Consider the following 23550-nt stretch of genomic DNA (forward strand, 5'->3'; position numbering starts at 1 on the left):
TAATAATTGAAATATACATTTCAGAATTACAGCACTTTAGAGATGGAAGAAAATCAGTCCACATTTATTTTATAGGGGTGAAAAATGAGGTTTGGGCAGCGTAGCTTATTGTTTTTAACATTCTCTCCTTATTTTTAACTTCTGTGTCACCACCTTGTTATTATATATCAACTATCTGTGTACATCTTATTTGCCCTGTTACACACAATCTCCTGGAAAATAAAGGCCTTGTTCTAACTTTTCTTTTAATGATGGTTCCTCTAATCCAGTCCCCCACACAGAGAGCACAGAAAATGTCTGTGAAATCAATTATTCAGAAAGAAAGGCAGGAAGGAAACTTTCAGCCAAATAAGCCAAATAAGATATTGTTCTAAAACTCAGAGTGAAGAATTCATTTCTATATTTGAAACCACAACTATACTCAATCATCCTCATGATTTACTAAAGGCTGTGTAGTAAGCACATAGCCTTCACTGAGCAATAGCTCTCTAGTTATCTCTCATTCCAGAAATTCTATGAAAGCTTATTCCTTACAGTGTAACAGATGACCAAGAATTCTTCCAATGAAGTCCAATGATCCACTCTACGGCCACTCTCATAAGACAATGAAGAAAGTATCATTTCATAGTTGAAAAAAATCTTAAGAGAAAATACTCTCCTGCTTTAGAATTCTTAGCTGTGAGTATATCTTTCCTTCTACAATCTTATTCTCTCTTAAAAGATTTTTTCTATGAAGTTGAAGATGTCTTAAAAAACAATATCTTTATGCCCCACCTAAAAAACTTAATGAAAAGAGAATAATCTGTACAGTCTCTCAAAAGTTTGTATTATAGAAATCTAGAACTACATATACAGGCTCCTGCTATTTTAAGATCACAAGAAAACAGTGAGTTGGGGAAAATTTTAAGAGAAGTGAATAGTTTCTAACATCTTAACAGCCACTTCAAGCAACTACTTGTTCTGCAAATACCACAGGCACCATGGGACGCCTTAGGTTTGGTTTGGTTGATAACCTGAACTCTGGAAACTGCCTTGCAAAAAACTGTTTTATTTGAAATAGACATTAACAGCAGAAAACTATGTAATCTTGTCATATTCACTGTACTTTTTATGGAATTCACACTGATTCACATTTCTAAATGAAGTAACACTTATAACGGATCCAGGCAGAAACATGCACCATCATTCCTATGATCTTGTCTAGAACATAGAAAATTGTTGACAAAGCTGGCCACCAACAATGTCGCCCATTCCTGCACACACCTACTGCTCTTCTCACCAAGAGGCAGAGACTATTTTCCCTCCCCTATTTATATTTATGACTGTTCTAACCAATCGATAGATTGCTACGCAAGTGAGACAGTGTCAGTTTTCCGCCTAAGTCAAGAGAGACCTAGCAGCTTCAATTTTTACTTCTTTAAAGCCATGAGATAGCATGTAAGAAAGTCCAAGCTCTACTGACACGTAGAGTGAGGCCCTGTACAAAAAGAGGCTGTATGAGAGAGGTTGTGGGAAGGAGCAAGTAACTGAAAGCCAGCACCAAGGCTCCAGGTATGGGACTGACATCATCCTGGATTCTCCAATCCCGGAAGAGTCCAGCAGATACTACGTGAAAAGACAAAAACACCCAAACTGAGCTCTGCCTCAACTTCAGATCCACAGAATCGTGAGAAAATATAATTTTTCTGAAAGGACAAAATTTAGAAATGGCAGACAGTGGCTGCCAGGGGCTAGGGATGGGAGAGAGGATAGCAGGTCAGCACTGAGAGGGAGCTGGGTGTGGCCTATGTTTATGAAATTGCAACGTGAGGGGTACCTTTAGTGTTAGTACTGTTCACTGCTTTGACAGCAGCGGTGAATGAATACACAAAGATACACAGGTGACAAAATTGTATGCACACACACCAACACATACACACAGAATGGAAGTAAACTGGTGAAATCTGAATAAGATCAGTAGATTGTATCAATGCCAACACCTTGGCTGTGATATTATACCAATTTTGCAAAATTTACCATTGGGAGAAACTGTGCAAAGGGTAAATGGGATCTCTCTATATTAGTTTTTTTTACAACTCCATTATGAATCTACAATTACTGAATTAAAATGTCAACTAAAAATGGTTACTTTAAGTTACTAGGTTTTGAAATAGGCTGTTATACAGCTATAGGTAATTAATGCAGAGTAGTAATACTTTGACTTGTTAGCTTAGCTTCTTAAGAAAAGACTAACTGGGTATATAACTGATGTTAACAAGTGCTACTATTAATAGTATCGTGCATTATTTTTGCCTAGTTTATTTGCATTTGACCCAAGTTTTAGGTGACATGAAATAATTATTCCTTCAACTGGTTAGAAAGAAATGGGAGGAGACAAAACCAGACACGAAGAAAGTTAATAATGTCAATGACACACTTTTCCCACATTTTAACATCTCTAAAATTGGAGTGTATTTTACAATTGGCAGCAATTTTTTTTTCCCTAGTGGTACAAAAATAATGGTCCATTTTAAATAGTTTTAGATCAGCTGAAATATATTAAAATCTGGGCTTCTTTTAAACACAAATATATGTTTAGCTGCATTTCAAAACAAAAAATATTTTTGTTTTCTATAATTCTTTCCTGTATAAGACACTATTATTGAAGGTTATTATCATTATTTTTATTATTTCATATAGTTAAAGCCTAATCCTAACTAATAACTATGGCACACAACACTGTTATCCAAAATATACTCTATAGAATGTTGTTTTTCAAAATATCCCTTTCTTGTGGTAAAAGATACTTAAATCAGTAGGAAAAACACTATTCTAGTCATTAAAATCTAGATTCCTCAAAATCTACAAAGTCACTTCTCCACCAGAATTGGAAGTTCTAAAAAGTAAAAGACAAAAACAACCATAATTCCTTCTATGGGAACTGCATACAATGTTCCTGAAATGTTACTTAGATGATCTAGATGTTTCAAAATGTTAACTTTAAGTGCCCCATCTTTTCACTAATTCTATTCTAGCTGATATAAAATGATTGTTAACAGCTGATATGTACCTTGACTAGTAGTTAAATTTTAGAGAAAGAATAAGAGTTGGTTAATAATTTAAGACTGACCACGACCAAGGACTTCAGTTCTTTTTACAATTTACACGAGAGGCTAGTATTAGTAAGTACTTAGTAAGAATCACTAAGTAACTCAGCAAATGTCTTTAGACATTGAGGAGTTGAACAAAGTATCACCAAAATTGCTTTCTCAGAAGTAGCAGTAAATAAAATATCATTTATTATTGAGTTGGAACATTATTAGTGGCTTTAATCAGATCATTTAAATTTACTCAATTAGACTCTTACATAATCCTAACTTAGTCACTCTAAGGAGAAATCATTCCTAATTCTTCACTCCATCCCTTACTAGAATCACACACCATGTTCACTGCTGTGTAACTTTGCAATGCTTCCCATTTGTGGGAGTAATGTATGCCCTGGCCCCATTGATACTGGGTTTGGCCATATAATTTACTTTGGCTAATAAAACTATAGGAAGTATCAGTGCAGCCAAAAAAATAAAAAATAATAAAAAATAGACTAACAACGATACAAGTTATTAAACCAAATAAAGCTCATATGATACATAGAAACTCATTTAATACTTATTTGTATTTTATCACTGATGTTAAAACCACCCTATTTACTCCTTTGCTCTGTTATTTATTAGAATTAGCTGGAAGTCACACAGAGATGCTGCTTTAGAAAAAACTCAAGCTGCACTGGTCACTGAAAACCCCACCCTTGTATCAAGAAAGACTATCACTGGGCTTAACCCAAAACACTCCGACAGGGTGACTACGAATGCAGCTCACACATTTCTTAAAACGAAAGAACCATTTTTGTTTAACAACACTAGAGCATACTTTACCAAAACAAATACTTAAGAATAAGAAGGCAGAAACATATAAAGGATCCTCAGGAAAGGTAAGAAAATGAAAAGGGTTGGTCTCTTGAGAAAAGATAAGCTTTCTGAATTTAGTAGGTTATCACATACAGATTCAAGTGCAGTGAAATATGTATTTTTTTCTATCAGTACACACACTTGCTCCCTTTCCTAGGAGAACCCTAACTTGGATTGTCTGCATTTCCAGCTCTATCTTATACCAAATCCTGACCAAAGATGAGCATACAACCCCAGGCAGATTAATCAGAGCCAATAAAATTTGATTGGGACTTTTGTTTAAGCCATCAGGGAATACTGCCCTAGTCAGAGAGGAGGATCACGTCTTGCCTGAAAACAGCACTATTTGGACTTTTCAGTACTAAAATAGCCTCATTCTTGCTTAGAAGCTATTAGACTTTCTTTTCTTAATTTGCATCCAAACATTCAACTGATAAAATTTTTAGAGTAATCAAGTTGGAGCGAAAGTGAAATCAGAATTAGAAGTATTACCAAAACAGGCTACAGCCCTCTCTGGTGTAGTCTGTTTCTCTCTTGAAATGTATTTCAATAAATCTTTTCTTAAAAAAAAGAAAGTATTATCAAAATACATAGCCATCGTTCCAAGAAAATGGGCAGACTCAAAAAAGCCGATGAGATTTCCTCAATTCACATTAAATATAAAAGTCTCTTTAAATAACCAAAGATGAAAAATGGCATAATATCCCTAGCTCTTAATTTTTCAGTATGGAGATACATCTGACATGATTCGTTCACTGGACTAGTCAACACTGTATTATTTATGAAACAATAAGATAAACTGTAAAACAGGGCACTTCTATTCCTAGGTATGTACTCAAGAGAATTAAAAACACACGTTCACACACACACATAAAACATGTACATACATGTTCACAGCAGCATTATTCATAACACAAAAGTAGAAACAATCCAATGTCCACCAATGAGGCATAAATAAATTGTGGTCTATCTACGTAACGGACTATTTGTGGCCATCAAAAGGAAGGAAGTACTGATACATGCTACAACATGGATAAACCTCGAAAATATGCTAAGAAGTGAGACACATAAAGCCTCATATTGTATAACTGATTACATTTATATGACATGTCAGAAGAGGCAAATCAGTAGAAACAGAAAGTAGATTAGTGGTTGCTTAGGGCTAGGGTGGAGGCCAGGGGGTAGGGGAATAAAGAGTGACTGCTAGTGCTTATGAGCTTGGGGTAGGGGTTAGATAGTGAAGATGGCTGCACGACCAGAAACCACAAAACTGTATATACTGTGAAAGAATGAATTTTACGGTACATTCATTATATCTCAAAGCTGTTACTTAAAAAGTTTTGAACCGTTCAAATCTTTATATTCACTGGTTTTCTTTGCTATGCACTTTCAATGAAAAGAATAGATTACATATAGGCAAAACATGAGGGTTGTTTCCTCCCCCGACTTCATTATATAGATTCCTTACACCTTCGTGTTGTAGGAGGATGAGGAACAAAAGGCCAAGTTACATCCTTTCCTTAAAAGAAAAAAAAAAAAAGCTGCCTCAGTTTGTCCATTCACATGAATTAGGTGAAATTACTTGACTGTAAATCAGAAGTTCCAGAATATGAAACAAAATGTGTTAACTGGGCAAGTCCTAGTCTACGCTTTATACAATTAGTCCAATGTTACAAAAACAAGTATCCGTTGTTATCCAAATCTATTCAGTTTCTGAGTTTGGAAAGTGAAAGGTCAGACATGAGTGATAACTAAATTTGCCTTTAGTCAGAGTCTAAGTATATGACTACCTAACAATTAAAACTTCTTTCTTCAAAGCATCAACATAATACCTTCTGCTTTTATTACTAATCAATAGCTTGAATCACAGAACTACTGGCTTGCACATTTAAACATGCACCAATATTATTAGACATTTAAGGCAAACTATGACAACAACTAACACACCTTAAGCCTCTATCATGTCCTAGTACTAGCTTACTATCTGGAATTGTAAATCTAAGCATCTTCAGGCTGAATTAATTTGAGCACCAACATAGACTATCTGCATCTCCTCCGCTAGACTATCGCAGTTTAGATAGAAAATAAAGCACGGCTACTGTGATGGCAAAAAGAAAAGTGCTCAATGTTTGAAATCAGGGGTCAGAAGCACACATAGGAAATTGAAACTTTTAGGTAGAGTAAGAGAGAAAATAGCCATAAAAGTCCACTGATGATCTACTTGATTGATAAAAGTAACAATGTCAACAAGATATCATAAAGTTAAAGACATATTCCTTAACCTCAGATAGTGGCAGAACATTATACTATACACCAAGAAGCTATTGAAAAAGCAGGTTTTGGGAAAATACAGAAGACAAAGCTTTAGCAAACATTCGGTTAACAGAAAAACATCAAGAAGGCATTTTTTTAATATGGGAGAAAAAAACCTGATCGGTGATTTGGAAGCTGTAGGAAGCAGTAAACACACACACATACGTACAACTTCAACTACGCCTTTTGCACTATTTCTAGCTTGAAATATATTAAATTATTGCCCCCAATAGAGTGAGTTACTTAGCACATCCCTAGGAGTGCAGCTACATGAAGGATCACTGTACCTATGCTCCATTCAATACTTTCACATAGCGACAGATCACAGTTCTAGTGATATATACTTGGGTCTACAGTTAGGAAATACACATACATAAATTATATAGTGACATTTTTGTAAACCCGCATTAGGAACATAGTACATGTTTGCTGTCCCTGTTCTCTCTTAGAGAACATAATATCTGTTCTATCTATTCTTGATACAATCCTTTGTGATTTAAGAGCTGTCTAGAATCACTGCCTCCTTCCTCACTTCTATTCTCTCTTCATAGCTACTCCACTGAGAATGCTCTTGTCTAGATCATGAGTGACTCTCAAAGCTAATGTCCCTGTTCTTATTTAACTTTACTTCTCAGTAGCATTTGTCAATTTGCAATCTCCTTCTTGAAATATTCAACTTTTGCTTTCTCTGATGCCACAATCCACTGTTCTCCCCCCACTTCACTGGCTGTTCCTCTTCAGTCTCCTTTGCTGCCTCTTTTCCTGGAGTCCTCAGGGTACTGTCTCCTCCTCTTCTGACGCTACACTATTTCTAATGATTGTATCAAGTAAATCAACCCAAGTAAATATCCCAATCAAGTAAATATGGGAGAAATATCCCAATCAAGTAAATATCCCAAATCCTTCCACTTCTATCTCTATTATAAGTCACCACCATCTCTATCCTGACGTACTGTAACAGTTAGCCTTCTAACTGGTCTTACTTCCATTCTCCTTCCTCTTCCTCTTCCTCCTCTTCTTCCTCTCTCTCTCTCTCTCTCTCTCTCTGCCTAAAAATCATTGTCATGCCTTTGTTTAAAGTCCTCTAATGGCTTCCCAATATACTGCTAAAACCCAAGTCCCTGTCTATCTAATTTGAATTTTACCCTTATTCCCTGAATCACTCCCACCCCAGCATCTCTCATCCCCTGCCATACCAACAAAAACACTATAATTCGGCCTCATTGGCCACCTTTCTGTTTTGAATACCCAACTCATTTCCAGTTTAGGACTACTCCCCATTTAGAATACACTTCCTCTAATCTTTGCATGGCTGGACTTGTTATTCAGACATTAGCTTAAATGCCACCTGTCTACCCAATTTCAGAGTCATCTCAATTACCATACCATTCTATATTAATTCTCTGCTTAGAATTCATTATTGGTATTTTCCTTATTTTATTGTTCCCCCCTAGAAAGTAAGTTCCACAAGAGCAGGGGCTTTGATGCCTTGTTCACTGCTGTATCCCTAGTTCCTAGAAGAGTGCCTGGCACATAACCAGAGCTCAGTATATGTTTTAAATAACTAAATAAGTGAAAAGTAGGGACACTCTAAGGAGATTGATAATTTTCTAACTTTTAAAATTCATTTCGAACACAGGCACAATATGGCACATTTGAGTGCGTCACTTAATTTTATCAAAGATCTATGTCAAGCTCTTCAAATGAAATTTTAATTTTATTAAAAGCAATGGAATTTTACCATGTTAATTGATAATATAACCTACAGTCTCTGGTTTATTTACACAGCTGCTATTTCAATTTAAAATAGTTGTCTAAAGCCTGAACAAGTTTTATGCTATAAAGGTTTTGGAGAGTAGAACAGTGAGCCAGGGATGTTTTGCTTACTTAGCATATGTTACTTAAGACTAGGAACAAATCTCAAAATTGGAGTTTTAAAAACTTGCAACAAATCAGGTTAAATGTCTTAAGAATACAATGAAGTTTGTTTTAAAAAATGACTTGGAGAAAGTCAGCGAAGTGAAATCGAATAGAGTTTTGAGCATTTAGTTTAGCTATTTATAAAGTTTCTGAACCAGTTTCGCTGAAGTTCTTGGAAAAGATTCCAATTTTTGTCTGCCAGATAGAGGGCAGGAAAAGAAAACCCAAGAGAGTTCATGGGGTGGAAGTGTGGAGGCTTCTTCTTTCAGGCCTTCTCTTGGGTATTTACATTGTGACAGTAAACTCCATGGCTAAGTTTGTACAGTAATTAAGTAGTGTGTTTATAACTTAAATCTCACTGGACTCTTCTAAGATTTCCCTCAGGCTCAGGAAAAAGCAAAATAGGACTGACTTATAAAAAACAAATAAATTAAGTTTTCTGTTACTGAATAGCTGCACCAATAGCCTCAAGCTTCACTATGCACAGAACCAAATATAAGGAAAAAAGAAAAAAGGAGATTCAAGTAAACAAAATAAAACAAAAGAAGATGTAACACTGATTTTAGTGTTGAATACTAAAACTAGAGAGAAAAGTAAAAGAAAAGAGGAGAAAGAAAAAGGCATTTAGTTAGTCTCTCTGGGTAGGGTAGAAATGCAGATTAGGTTTATTTTTGAGGTGGCCATTTAATTTAATTAAAAAAATAATGCCAATATTCATAATGTTCCATAGCAGAGCTGATCTTCCTGAACTTATACACATACCATAACCACATTGGGTAGGCACCCTTGCTTTTAAAGTGCCAAAGTGAATATGAACTGTGTTTATCTTAACTACTGAGATGAACGGGGATAATCCCTGGCTTGAGTAGAGAGTAATTTTATAAGTGTCTGGTGACAGAAAATGAAAAGTAAGGCATATGCAAACAAAACCACCCTTGGTCTTGTTCATCAGCAATGAGGTGCGATGAGAAGGTGGTCCATGCGTACAAGTCAAAGTGAATTCTGACCTAGACTATTTTCTACCTCCTGATGAACTCATCAGCCAGAATCTATTAAAGGGAAAGAAGATTCACTAGCACTGCCTTAACAGGGAATCTCAAGACTGCTCTAGTTGGCACTGTAAGCTAAACTGTACTTACAGTATCTAATTTCATTTTCTTCAATAGTCATTTTCTAATATACCAGGATCAGGATATAAATCTCAAGGCAAGTTTGAGAAAACAGGCCAAACCACAACCATTGGATTCTAAAGCCCTAGAATAAACTGAGAACTACAGGAATGCTTATAGGTCTAGAATTACTCTCATATTTACAGAACTAAGACCTCAAATTACATTCCTTCAACATAGGAAAAGGGGCCAGGGGATGGGTCGGTGGGATATGAGCACTGCTATTTCTTGTCTAGTCTGAATGACTGAGAAGTTCACCCCAAAGTGAGCTAGCTTACCAATTATTTGAGAACTGCTATACTACTTTAATCATCTGCATTTTTTACAAGGACTTGTGAAATTAATGTATACATTTAAGATAAAAAGAAGCCAAAATTGTACTTTTCGTAACTGCTTTCTGACTGTTTCATTTTTAAAAAGTCACAGTAAAACCCAGAGGATTACAGAGGGAAAGGCTAGGTTTCTCACAGGTGCTTTAAATTACTGCTCTTTTAGTGTATAAGGAAATAGCAAAGAAAGTAAGCAAACAGTAAAGGAAAAATTTATTTAAAAAACTGCATAAACTACTCTAGTCCCTCTATGTGTAATAACACTGATGATCAAAAAATGAGCAAGCCAGAGATTATGTGTATGACATTCAGTTTTTCTCTTTTTAAAAACCACCTTTCGGGGCCCAGGATGTAATACAAACTTATTATGTAAATACTTTTAAATTAATAAAAGTTAAACTAAAGCCAAAATTACATATATCCAATATTCTTTCTTCCCTTTAACGACGTTATTAGAGATAGGATCATCAACTCTAAAAAGCTGCATTGTATTTTAAACTAAGTCAATCTTCTAAAGGTAAAAAAATAAATAAATAAATAACTTTATGTAATTGGTACCAACCTCTACAAAACTGTAGCCAACTGGCAGGACAGTTTCCCAAGCTACTATCTGAGTAGCTACTAATGGATTACTGAGCCTTCACAGAGGCAGCTGAAATGGGTGATCTGTTTACCACAGCAACTGCTTAATTTGGGACAGTTAGGTTACTAATATATAGCCAAATACAGGTAAGATCATAAATCTTACTCAGAAAATCCAAATTTCTCTGGTTTTATTTAAAACAGAGACTCACATATTGTCTTTGCATGTGGCATCTGAGAATATGCCCAAGAAAATGTCTGCTCTGTACTAGACATTATAGTTACCTGGGAATTAGTTTGACTAGTAAATAATACATATGGCCTATACACCTTTTGAGACTAGGAAAATTCTGTGTTGCTGAAACTCTTGAAAACTCTGGATTACAGGCTCTAAATCTTCTCACACGTACTCTCCCCCTAAAGTTTTCACATCCTCAAGCCTTACTACTTCTTTGTGACAGAAGCTGCTTTATAAAACCATGCTTCTAGTATGAAATATTTTCATCTGCGAATCTAGGATTGAAAGGAAGTTGACAAGGACTCAGTAAATATAACCATTCCTAACACTATAACAGACACATACAGGCAAACACTGGTCAGATGCTTCCCTCAGCTGAATCACTGGGTCACGGAAAACCACAAGTTTGCACTTCCGAGTGGTTCTGAAATACTACTCCCTGGTGTGCAAACTTAAAATACATTAGGCTTGGAGAAACTGTTCTTAAGTAATTGCTGAACCAAGCTAGGTTTAGAAATATGATGAATGATCAGTAAAGAGTACCTCCAGGAGCTGCCAAGGGAACTCAGTTCCTTATGAGACCACCCCACCCCTCCTTTCAAACCTAATTACTTAGTCTCTAGAACCATCTTGAGTGTTAAGGTGAAAGGAAATTTCTTCTACATATCCACACCATGGAAGTTTATGACACGGTGTAGAAAGTCAAATTAGCCAACTGCTGCTATTCCAGATCACACTACAAAAAAGAACTTTGAATCTTTGATAATAGACTAATGGTTTCTTAAAGAAACTTGCCCCTTTTCAACTTGAGTTAACATCCTAAATTTGTTTCTTATCGCTACTGTAACAAATTACTACAAACTTAGTGACTTAAAGCAACACAAATCTACCCTTATCATTCTGGAGGTCATAAATCTGCCACGAGTCTTTTGGGACAACAAATCAAAGTGCTGGCAAGGGCTGGTTCCTTCTGGAGGCTCTGAGGGGAAAATTAGTTTCCAGGCATTTTTCTGCTTCTAGAGGCACGCCTGTACTCTGGCTCACGTTCCCCTTATCACATCACTCCAACCTCTTGCATCCATCATCAAATCTCCTACTACTCACTCTGATCTCCTACCTCCCTCTTGTAAGGATCTTTGTGATTATACTGGACCCATCTTGATAATCCAGGATAATTTCCTCACCTCATGATCTTTAACGTAGTCACATCTGCAGTCTCTTTTACCACATTCACGGTAATAAGAATTAGGATGTGGACAGCTCTCCTCATAACTGTGTAGAGATTTTGAATTCCATAAAGCACACTCATCTACAATATCTCATTTAATCCTTATGAGGTGTTATCATTCCTAGCTTATGAATAATGAAGCAGATCGAGAAAAGTAAATTTCTTGGCCAGTCATATAGTTAGCCAAAACATCAGGACATGAAACCAAAGCATATGGCCCTTCAGACCACATACCATCACCACATACTGCCTTCCCCTCCACCATGCTGCTTTTAACTCCCTGGCCTTTCTCCTCTCATTTTCTTGAACAACCTTTTACGATTCTTAAAGTACAAAGTGCAATTAAATATATATATATATATATATATATAGAGAGAGAGAGAGAGAGAGAGCGCGAGAGAGAGAGACAGAGAGCGAGAGAGACAGAGAGAGACAGAGACAGAGAGAGAGAGACAGAGAGAGAGACAGAGAGCGCACCCACACAAGCCCCACAAACCAGAGGTTCCTAAACTTTCTCCATTCATGACTCCCTTAGAATCTTGGTCATTTTTGCAGGGCATGAGCTAGGCCAACAGAAATTCTTAACAGTTCTATTAGATCTAAATTAGTATTTATGCCCTAACAACTTAATTTAGCAACTTCTGGGTATTCCACAACTTCTGAACTTCTGACTCTTTGGATCACACTGCCGCCCTTCCTGTTTCACATTGATTTACATTTAGTGCTTGCTTTATTTATGACAATGGCCAAAATCCCAGCTTTGCAAAAATAAGGTATTATCTCAAGAGGAATGTAGTGATTTAATGCTGAATTGTTAATTATCTTAACCTAGCAGTTTGTGTGATGTCAGACAGATGTCACTGTGTTTCCCTGGAAAATTAAAATCATATCCTATGATGCCCTTGTGAGTTTGCTGGGCACCCCACAGTGCCTGGTAGGCAGGCCTATGCTCTTCAGCATGCAAAGTGCATAGATATATCTGCAGACAATGGGCTAAGACAAACAATATAGAGAACTCTGTTATCACATATTTGCCTGCCAACTTGACATTTTCTATTAAAGACATAGTCTTTATCACTACGGTATCTGCTCACCCAGTTTTCTCCTGAGAAAGGTGAGCAGATGAAGGGGAATTTCTACATAATAAGGATTTTTATTTCTAAGTCTCCAGAAGTATATTATATCTCAAGGCAGAAAACTCCTGTTAGACAAAAATATAGTGATTTTATTTGCTCAAAGGAATTAATTACTCATTAAAATGTCACAAGAACACACACTTGACATGAACATCAAAAACACATTAACTTTTTCACTAACTTTAAAAAATGTATACAGTAGTAACAAAGTAAAACACTAACACAAACTGCCATATTTCCTAATTCTTCTGATATCATTTTAAGATTAATTTAGGATATGATGCAAATTGAAGCACATGGAAAGTTTCAGAGTTTGTCCCAGAAGTAAATTCATGGATCTTCCAGATCAGTCCTTCTCAAAGTTGAGGTGCATCATTATCATCTGGAGGATTTGCTAAAACACAGATGGCTGGACCTCACCCCAGAGTTTCTGGTTCAGCAGATCTGAAGCACAGCCACGAATCTACACTTCTAAAAAGTTCCCAAGTGATGCTGACATTGACAGTACAGGAATAACACTTTAAAAACCAGTATTTCAGATAAAATTCATTTTTCGATGGCAATTTAGAAAACCTACTGAATATATTATGAAAGCTGGTAAGAGGATGAATTTGTATTTGAAACAGCAAAACAACAAAAAACACCCAGAAAAAAATAAAACTATGACAGTTCAATTCTTCCTTAAACAGAAGAAAGCTGAGCTACTCAAATTGAACTCCTTGTGGTTTGTGCAAGTTACCACTGTGCCCTTGGCTGACAGCTATGTGAGGAATGAATAATACTTGTAAGTGGGGGAAAGGAGAGGGCAGAGGAAACTAAAGCTTGGAAACGCCAAGAGTTCACCATCCAGGGCCAGAATAATTCTCAACATTCAGTGGGAGGGTATTAAATTTGTAAACATGGCCCATCTACCCCTAAACTGCTTTAGATTGTTGAAGAAACTAATAAATTTTGGTGGTTCTTGTCAAATTATATTAACAGCCAGATGTAAGTAAATCCAGTTCTGCTGAAATTAAGTGGAAAAGTATGCATGAAGACGGCGCAGATTTTTTTTAAAAAAAAGTCAGGAGTGATGTGCTATGTGGTCACCTCTCTCTTATTGCTTCTACATCTACAAATCGGTAAAATGGTAACTGATGGGCAACTGTCTGATGTGCTAACAGTCAAATAAATGCTTTAATTACATTCAGTATGTTTTAGCAAAGCACAGAAGCATCCTATTATTATGAAAAAGATTTTCCAAAAGACTCCAACAAAAATGGCTGCCGAGTCAACCTAAAATTCAGTCAGCCCAAAATTCGGAATGGCCCAAAGTCTAAACTTTGTTACACTACAGAATTTTGCAAAGGTATAAACAATAGAAAGCTTAACTTCCTGTTTTTCCTAGTCCCTTTAAATAATAGCCACTGTCAAGTGTTTCCAAAGCAGAGCATTCTGGTTTTGGCATAATTAAAACCTACTCAGTAAGACTATTCTTATACTGATGGTATTCATCAGTATATATCAAATAAGGATTCTCAGTATATGTGTGTAACTAGTGAGGACTCTCTGTAACGGGAAGGAAGAGAGAGAAGGAAGAAGCATGCAGAGCTTGTCTGACACTACCTCTAGTATGAAAGAAAGAGAAGAGGAAAATCAGTATTCTTTCAGCCATGGTTTCTGCTTTGTATGGAATGATCACAAGATCCCCAAAAGTGTAATACTGACTAGGAAGTAAAGGAGACTTACCAATGATTATATCTTTTTTTCTGCCACCGTGATGATCAACAGCTGAGTAAAAATGATACAGAGATGATGGAAAGCACTAAAACAGTTCAACCCACATCCACTTTCATAGTTCTAATAACCTATGAAGTAGATCCCCATTATAAGAGCTCCTGGACAGCAAAATAAACAGAAATATCAGTTTGCTGGCATTTTTCAACTACCCAATTAGAAACAGACAAATGTATGTAAACCAATTTTTTCAAGTAAATCACAGGTCCCTGCTATTTAGCATTATGACTTCAAAGCTTAATTTTCAAATAAAATTACTGGTCTCAGGTAAAACAATATTTGCTTCAATAATGTGTTCATTCCTCTTTCAGGCAGTAAAACAGCCTTATTCTTTTTCACACGGGCAGGAAACATGTCACTTAGGCAAAGCAATGGTGTACCTGAAGACCAGGAGCCACACTAGGGTGGAATCACTGTCAGATACTGTGCCTATTCACCCTGTAGATGTCCCTGGAATGCTAGAAGGCAGCCTAGAGAATGTCTTAGAATAAATGTAATTCTGAAAGGTCCAGAGGGTGAATTGTGGCCAGCATTGTCCGACAGAACTTTCTGTACTAATGAAAATTTTCTGTATCAGCACTAGCCAATAAAGTAGCACTTGAAATGTGGTGAGTGCAACTGAGGAAGTGAATCTGTAATTTTGTTTAATATTAATAAATGTAATTTTAAATAGCCGGTCTACATTACTGGACAGCACAGACTGAAGCAAATCCTGGAGACTCCAGCCCCACTGGGAGTGATCTGCCTTAGGCTTATGATATGATTCTGGCCAATGAAGCAGGAGGAAAAGGTTTTCCTTGATCCAAAAAATAAAAAATAAAATAAAATAAAGTAAGAAGAAGAAGAAAAAAAAGAAAAAAGATACAGGAAGGGAAAGTTCTTTTTTCTTTCTCTGGATGTGGTCTTGAGGATGTGATGTCTAGGAAATGTTGCAGCCATCTTGAAAATAGTAGGGCGGCAAGCCTACAGCCGAGGCAGATACGGTGAAGAGAGCACAGCAGAATGGAAAGACCATGGGCCCTTGATACTACTGCTGAGCTGCCTGACAACTATAGCGGAGATAACATTTTTATCTATTTATTCAGATATTTTAGGTACTGATGACATTTTCATTTATTCAGATATTTTCTAAGCACTGACTAGAGATACAGCAATGAACACAACAGATAATCCTTGTCCATTTTAAACAAGCTTACTGTTTAAGGCAGTCATGTCAGGATTTTTTTTTGTTAATTGTAGCTGAAGATATACTAATTCATAAGAGAAACAAAGTAAAGTGGATGAAGTAAACTCTTTTCCTTGAAACTGTAGTGAAATAAACCTAGGTTTTTAAAGATTAGATATTGATATCACTTCCAAAAGAAGTACTTCAAAAACAAGGATATCTTAAATAATAGGTCATAGTTACTTCGCTCAAAATCATTTTGTTAGATGTATTAAGGTCAGACTACCAAGAAACATAAATATGGTTAATAGTAAATTAACCATCTGTACACTACTATCCAAGGCCTCATTTACAGTTACCTAATTAAGGTATAGGTAAAAACAGAAAATTTTTCTAACTTAATTTCTCCTCCATTTACCTCCCTCTCTGACATTTTAAACAATTACAAGATATACACTATTTAAATTATCTAATTGTTTTCAGAACCAAAGAATAATCCATTATGAATTTTGCTAATCATATTAAACACAGACTAGATCATGTTTCCAAAGTTAAATAATTCAGACCTGTTTGGTACTGCTAATAGATTAAAATAGTAATTCAAACCCAAGCTTTTTCCCACTATATCGTGTAAAACAGACTACATGCACACATGAAATTAAAAAACAAAATTCTATCATTCTCAATTTCTGCCACTTTCCCTCTCAAAAGGAAATATTCTTAAGAATATTTATTTATAGGATAAGATTTAGCATGATGGCAGCACCCAGGGCACAATTGTTTTTGAATCCTCCTGAATTCTCCCATAAAATTAGACTGCGCAATCTGAATAGCAAAACTGAAAATTTGCATCTACAACAAAACTAAGTGATATAATATCCTCATGAAACCCAAAACACAAGCAGGTGGGGACAAACTACAGGACTGGAAAAAGACTCATGTGGAATTGTCATTTGTGTGAAAAGAAGCAGAGGAAAGCAACAGGGTATCTGATGAACCTGAAATCAGGAAAATCCCCAGGGACAACAGGTACTCACTGGAAAGTGCACTGGGCCAAAGTGAGATTAATGGTTGAAACAGAAAGGAATTTTGCACATTCCAACTTGTGGATGAGTGCAGGGAGGCTGTGCTGTGGCAGTCTAAAGGGGCTAGAGTACTCTGAGTCCTATAAATTAAAACCTAACCATCGGAAGCTCCCTTTCAGGACCAAGTCTTGTACTGATGAGAAACTATTGGGAACAGAACCCAAATTAAGCAGAACAAAGACAAGAGACAGAGGTGGAAGACAGACCAGATAAAGAACTGGAAGGAGTAAGGGACAGATGTCTGCAAATACAAGGCTTCCCTCTGTTCCTCCCCACCAGAAAATTCACGAGAGGGAACTCTAGAATCATGAAGCTAAAAAAGCTATCATAACTCACCTCTAAAAGTTCAGGAAAATTAATTTCACTTAAAATGAGCAAAAGAAAGCAATGTTTATATTTCAAGTCATTATGAGAAAAAAAGGGGGAAGGGAGGACAGATAGCATCCCTAAAGACAATGAAAGCATACCAGAAAAACATGGCTTTAAAACAGATAAATATTATAAAGCAGTATTTCAAAAACCAGCTTAAAATTTTTTTAAAAAAACATAACAGGCAACATAAATCTGAGATAGAAAAATAAAGCAGTGATAGAAGAAAAAATTAGAAATAAAAGATTATTTCAGAAATGAAGTCTGAACTAAAAGAAACACAAGAATGAACAAACAACACATAACAAAGAATGCCTTAAGGAAACCAGAAAGTGCAAAGGAGGAAAAACTTAAATATCAAAAAGAAATAATTTTTTTTAAGTTTAAAATTAAAGTAGCCATCTATCGAAGACAAAGAAGATCTAACATGTGTATAATAGGAGTCTCCGAGGAAGAAAATCAAAGCAATGGAATATAAGAACTATTAAAAACCATTATTTAAGAAAAACTTGATAGAATAAAAAATTTGAAACTATATACTGAATCAACTATTGACAAAAGAAAGTCCAACCTATAGAAAAGTCTGATAAGGGTTTAACTGAGCTAAAATTTTGAGGATATGCCCAGAAGCAAAATCTCAACAGACTGAGAAAACGCGCCAGAGAATGACAGTTTTGCAGTTCCCTTTATGCATTTAGAATCAAAGGAAAAAACATGAAATCCACTAGTGGTAGATTAAGGAAGTGGGAGAAAACAAAATGAGGAAATCTTGAAGATTAAATAAAAAGCAACATGGAAAAACACATACTTCCTTTACACTGGTGGGCACAGGATCGTTGTTAATTAACATTTACAGTACATGGAGATGGGATGCAGAGAACAAGATACAATAAAGGATTCTGTGGTCTTGTGCTCTGGTGGTCTGTATGTTCTGGTGCCTGCACTGAGTCTCCTAGAAAAGAAAATTACTCTCATATGTGCAAGGAATGTTTCCTAGATGCATAAGAACAATGGACAGGGCTCAATTAAGGTAAAGACTGACCTTTGCTAAAGAAGCTATAGGCCTGGGACGTGACTTACCCACCATGGCCTGCCCAGTTACAAATTTGTGATTAGACCATTTTGTGTGGTTACTTTTGGTCATGAGTCTGTAAGGCCTGCCAAGCCCCTTGCCAGCTCACCCCCTTAGCCTGTCAGGTTTAGTATTATGGCCCCTTTTTTGTTCATACAATCAATCCCTATTGACCATGTTCTAGTAAAATTACTGAATTATTTAAAAGGTAAAAGTTCTGGCATTCAGGCAAAAGACTAAATCACCTGTAATGGAAAGGCTATCGAAGTATCATTTGTCTTTGACAACAACACTATACAGCAGAAGACAGCAGAGGAAATCAAATGTGAGCCAAGAACTTACAGGCAGCCAGACTAGTAGGAGTGAAATGGCACGGTCATATGGTAAATTTGCTTAGCTTTTTAAGAACCAATTTCTTTTTATAATCTATTAGTGTTTTCTTATTTAGTCAGTGTATTTAGTGTCCTTATGATAAATAGTTATTTTCTCATTTTTTATTGTCTCATGTTTCTTGGAGGCATGTAAAGAAATTTTTCCAACAGAGAGATTTTACTTATAAAGAAAACTTAAAAGCAAAATATAAAAATAAGTGCTAACATATCTTCCTAAATAAGATGACTAAATCTAAATGTTTTTCAAGCAATAACAGGTTAAAATTGTGATAGTATATAGCATATGTACGAAATGTATATAGTAGTATGTACAGTTTAACAACAACAACAAAAAGAAAAACTGAAAAAGAAAAACCAAGTACCTGAAACAGAAATCCTATAGGAACCAGTGATTTAAAAGAGTTCTTTATGAACACTTCTATCTACAGCCATATTATCCCTATTATTAAAGAAGCGATGTTAAGTCTAAAAACTAGAGAAAACATCTACTTAGTCACTGGGAAGGGACTTAAGGTAATAAAGAACACATCAAATTATCCAGGAAGGACTGGCTTACCACTGGAAGATTTACTCTCAGGCTATATCTTCAGCATATTTTGGCATATTCATCCGGAAATACATAAATGTATAATACTTGGTCTACAAAAATTCTTTCAGGAAAGGGGTGAATAAATTGTATAAATTCCAAAGTTTTCTAGTAAGTGGCTGACTACTAGAATAGGGGTATTCAAATGTGGTTCAGCACTCACATTGGGTAACAAAACTATTGGTAACTGACTCACATCAAGGTAAGTAGAAACTCAAAATAAGTTTTGAGAAACTCTTAACAGCAATTTGGTAGTTTTATGTCTGTTGTCTCTAATAATGAAAATTTGGGGCATGCATATTGAAGGTTTATATTTTTTTCCCCTTGGTAATTTATTTTTAGTGTATTTTACAAAAAAAATAATAATAATAAATCTTTTGTGACTAATTGGGAAGCGGGAGGAAGGAGGAATTGGTACTTCACCAAAAATAGTTTGAGAAGCAGAAGCCAGCAAACTTCTTCTTTAAAGGGCCAGAGAGTAAATATATCAGGCTTTGCAAGCCACATACTCTGTGTTCCAACTACTCAACTCTGCCATTATAGCATGAAAGCAGCCATAGATAATATGTAAAACAAATGGGCATAGTTGTGTTATAAAAAAACTATTTATGAAAACAGGTTGCTGGTTCCTGTACTATAACATTAAAAGGGAAAAAAAAAGAACTAGGAAGGCAACAAAGCACAAAATTCAAAATTCTCCAAAAGGACAGTGCCTTGGAAAGACTTTTGGCAATAAAAGGGAAAAGTAGATTTTTTAGAATCCCATAGCCTAATTTCCTTATCTATGACAGCAGCCACATTTCTAGTCATGTTAACCAGGCTGTGGTGAATCTTTGCTTTATTATAGTAAACTATAGTGCCCAATGGTGATACCACATGGGTAAGATGCCTTCATTTTACATGCATCATAGCATAGGACCAAGTCCTGGTTTATCTGGTAGGGGAGGATACCATCTGATATTATACTTAGTATACAATCAAATCTGTGGTTTTTTGTTTTTTAAATCACAACCTTGAAATTATAACACACACAAAAAATCCAATCTCCAAACATGTTAATCCTGTCCCTCATTATTTGGGTTATGAAATCGTTCCTATGCCTAATAGGTGCAAAGCTCTGTGGTGGTATACATTATTAAGGGTATAAAAATAAGATTTTACCTTCAATAAAGTTATAGTCAAATAATTAAAATAAGATACATCCATCGAATAACCAAAATGCAAGGCAAAAATGACATAACTTCTCCTCCTAGACCCCAAGTTCACTGAAAGCATTGAGAGCAGGATTCATGCTTGATTCCTCTTTGCATCTCCTCTACCAAGCACATACTTTAAATAAACAAGCAAACAAAAAAACAACTATTTGCTGAATGAGTAAAGTGTAAGTAAGGGTGAGTAATTACCATCTGTCCTTCACAGATGAAGAAACCAAGGGAACAAAATATTTCATAGCTGATTAAAAGCATATTCATGACTACAATGCAGATTTCCTAACTCCTACTGTATAAGCTTTCCCACCAGACCATGACTGCCTCAATATACATAATAATGTACAAAGTCCCACCAGTAGACTTCCAACCATCTGAAATAAAACTATGAAACTTAAAAGATACCTGAAATATCTCTGAAGAACAAGCTCTTAATTTAAAATTGAGGGCAATTAACTATACTACAGGAGCAACGAGGGTAACAGACATAAGGAGAAGAGAAGAGCAGAAAATACCCTTCGAATATGCTCTGGATCCCTCATACCTAAGAGTTCTGAGATACCAAAAAGAACAACAGGAGGGCCATAAGAGTCAGGGGTAAGAGAAAATTCTCAAAGGACTGGCAACACGGCTTTGGGCAGTGGTAGTTCTCAAAATTTTTGTGTTCTCCACATGATTTCAATTCTAGAATTTTGGACAATATAATTGAAAGGACTAAGACTCAAAAACAAGAGTAAATAAGTCAACAATAATTACAATGCAAAATAATATCCATAGTGTCTAGAGAAACTGTTCTCAAACTTTTTGGTTTCAGGACTCCTATTAAGGGCCCCCAAAAGTTTTTGTTTATGTATATTACATCTATTGATATTTATCGCATTAGAAGTAAAACCAAAAACATTAAAAATAAACCCATTATAAATTCACATTAATCATGTTTTAACGAAACATAACTTTTCCAAAACAACAACAAAAATTAGTGAGAAGAGTGGTTGGTACTATTTTACAAATATCTTTAATGTCTGGTTTAACAAGTCAGTTGTATTCTATTTACTTCTGCATTTAATCTATTGTTATTTATGGTTTTGTTTGAAGTATATGAAGAAAATCCAGCCTCACACAAATACGTAGTTTAAAAGGGAGAATTTTAATAGCCTTTCAGATAATTGTGGATAATTCTTCAATAATGGGACAAAATTCAACAGATGGTAGTTTCTTTTGGGTGGGGGACTGGATAAAAAGGTGAAAGGATTAAGAACTGGCAATTACAAAATAGGGAGATGTCAAGTACAGTATAGAAAATATAGTCAATATTATTGTAATAACTGTGTATGGTGTCAAGGGGATACTAGACTTAAACAGGGGATCACTTTGAAACTTATTAAAATGTCTAACCATTATGCTATACACCTAAAACTAATATTGAATGTCAATTGTACTATGAAAAAAAAAAAAGGTAGTTACATACAATGTAGAATCATATCATCAACTTTTTTTTTTTAGGCAAGGCAACCCTTGGTTGACCTCACAGACTGCAAGGATCTTGTCAGCCTACGATGCCTTATTTTTTATCTTTTTACGCCTAATAAATGATAATACTAGAAGTTAAAATATAATGTGAATAATATAAATTAAAAACTAGCACTTTTTTTAAAAATTCATGCCTACAGCACCTGATCTTCCTAAGTGGTCTCCCATCCAAGTACTAACCAGGCCTGAACCTGTTTAGCTTCCGCAATCAGACAGGATCAGGCTTCTTCAGGGAGGCATGGCCGTAGACTCATCAACTATTTTTTACTCTGTTAAAAATCCACTTGTCTATCTTTCACTTTGAATGGATCTTTACTCAGCAAACATTAGTTCACTGAATTACCGTGGCTCTTCAAAGTGTTGATATATTTCATTATTCACTACTGTAAATTCACATTTATTAACATTACCACTGATTTCATCAGAGAAGTCTAAATACTGGGAAGCTGTCAAGCTCAAATTTTATCACTGGCAACAAATAGTATCAGTTCTTTCATTTTTGAGAAAATATCTGCCAAATACCCAAATCTGAAAAATCATAGTATTCCATGAAAAAAGCTGCTAGGTTATTTAGCATTCAATTCAGAATCCTCTGAGCGCTTTTCCTTGAAACAACCATGGTACTTCAATATGCAGAGTGCCTTACAGGTACTTCCCATTACGTCACAGAGTATTAAAAACATGTGTGCTCTAGCATCAATGCTTTTTATTATTTCAACAATGACATTCTTAAGTGACACTGGCTTTTTAACTGTGTAGTGTGTGGCAGTGAAGAAAACAATTGGCTACCAGAACATTCTGGTGCTGCTGCCTTGTTTCACGCTTAGGCACTAGCACTTTACCCACCAATGCAGTTGTACCAAAAGTACAAATGTTAACACAGAGAAAAAGGCGTAACTTCTTGGTATGTTATGAAAATAGTATGACACTGAAGATCCTATGAAAGGGTTTCAGGATTCCCAGGAGTATAGATTCTATACTTTTTGAGAAAAGCTAATCTATAGAAGCATCAACAGTTACCTAATTGATCACTTTGGCCCTTAGGATTGGTTACTGTTGAACGGACCTGTTTTCCGCTTTGACTTAACTCTTGTACTTATGAGACAGCACTCTCAGTTAGGTATTCACTTTTACTGTGGCTATTTCAGGTTTTACCATGTGCTCTTACCTCATACACACAGAGAATCGTATACTACTCTACAACGTACTGCACAAACAGCTTAGTTCAGCATTTGACCTGCAACAGCCACATAGTGTGGTTAAGAGCACTGGCTCTAAAGTCAGTCTGCTTGGGTTCCAATTCTGGGTCCACCATTTACTAATGATAAGACCTATGCAAAATGAGGACAGTAGTACCTATACTTTCAAGAGTTGTAAAAATTCAACCCATTTAGTGTTTGGCATGTAGCCTAACACACAAGAAGTGCTTATAAAGTGCTAGCAATATTTTAAATATTACTATAACTAGGACAGTGGATATATCCTAAATTGTAGCAAAGAAATTCTGT

The 23550-nt window shown here is 35.7% G+C and overlaps 1 protein-coding gene and 1 pseudogene across 2 annotated transcripts in view; both read right to left on the reverse strand.

Moving 5' to 3' along the window:
• SPPL3 (signal peptide peptidase like 3) overlaps positions 1-23550 on the reverse strand; it is a 96188-nt gene that overhangs the window by 53039 nt on the left and 19599 nt on the right. The gene's annotated exons all lie outside the window — the stretch shown is intronic.
• On the reverse strand, positions 22174-22292 carry LOC118603084 (annotated as a pseudogene).

Source organism: Rousettus aegyptiacus, unplaced genomic scaffold (genome assembly GCF_014176215.1).
Source record: "Rousettus aegyptiacus isolate mRouAeg1 unplaced genomic scaffold, mRouAeg1.p scaffold_m13_p_5, whole genome shotgun sequence".
In the NCBI taxonomy this organism is placed as follows: domain Eukaryota; kingdom Metazoa; phylum Chordata; class Mammalia; order Chiroptera; family Pteropodidae; genus Rousettus; species Rousettus aegyptiacus.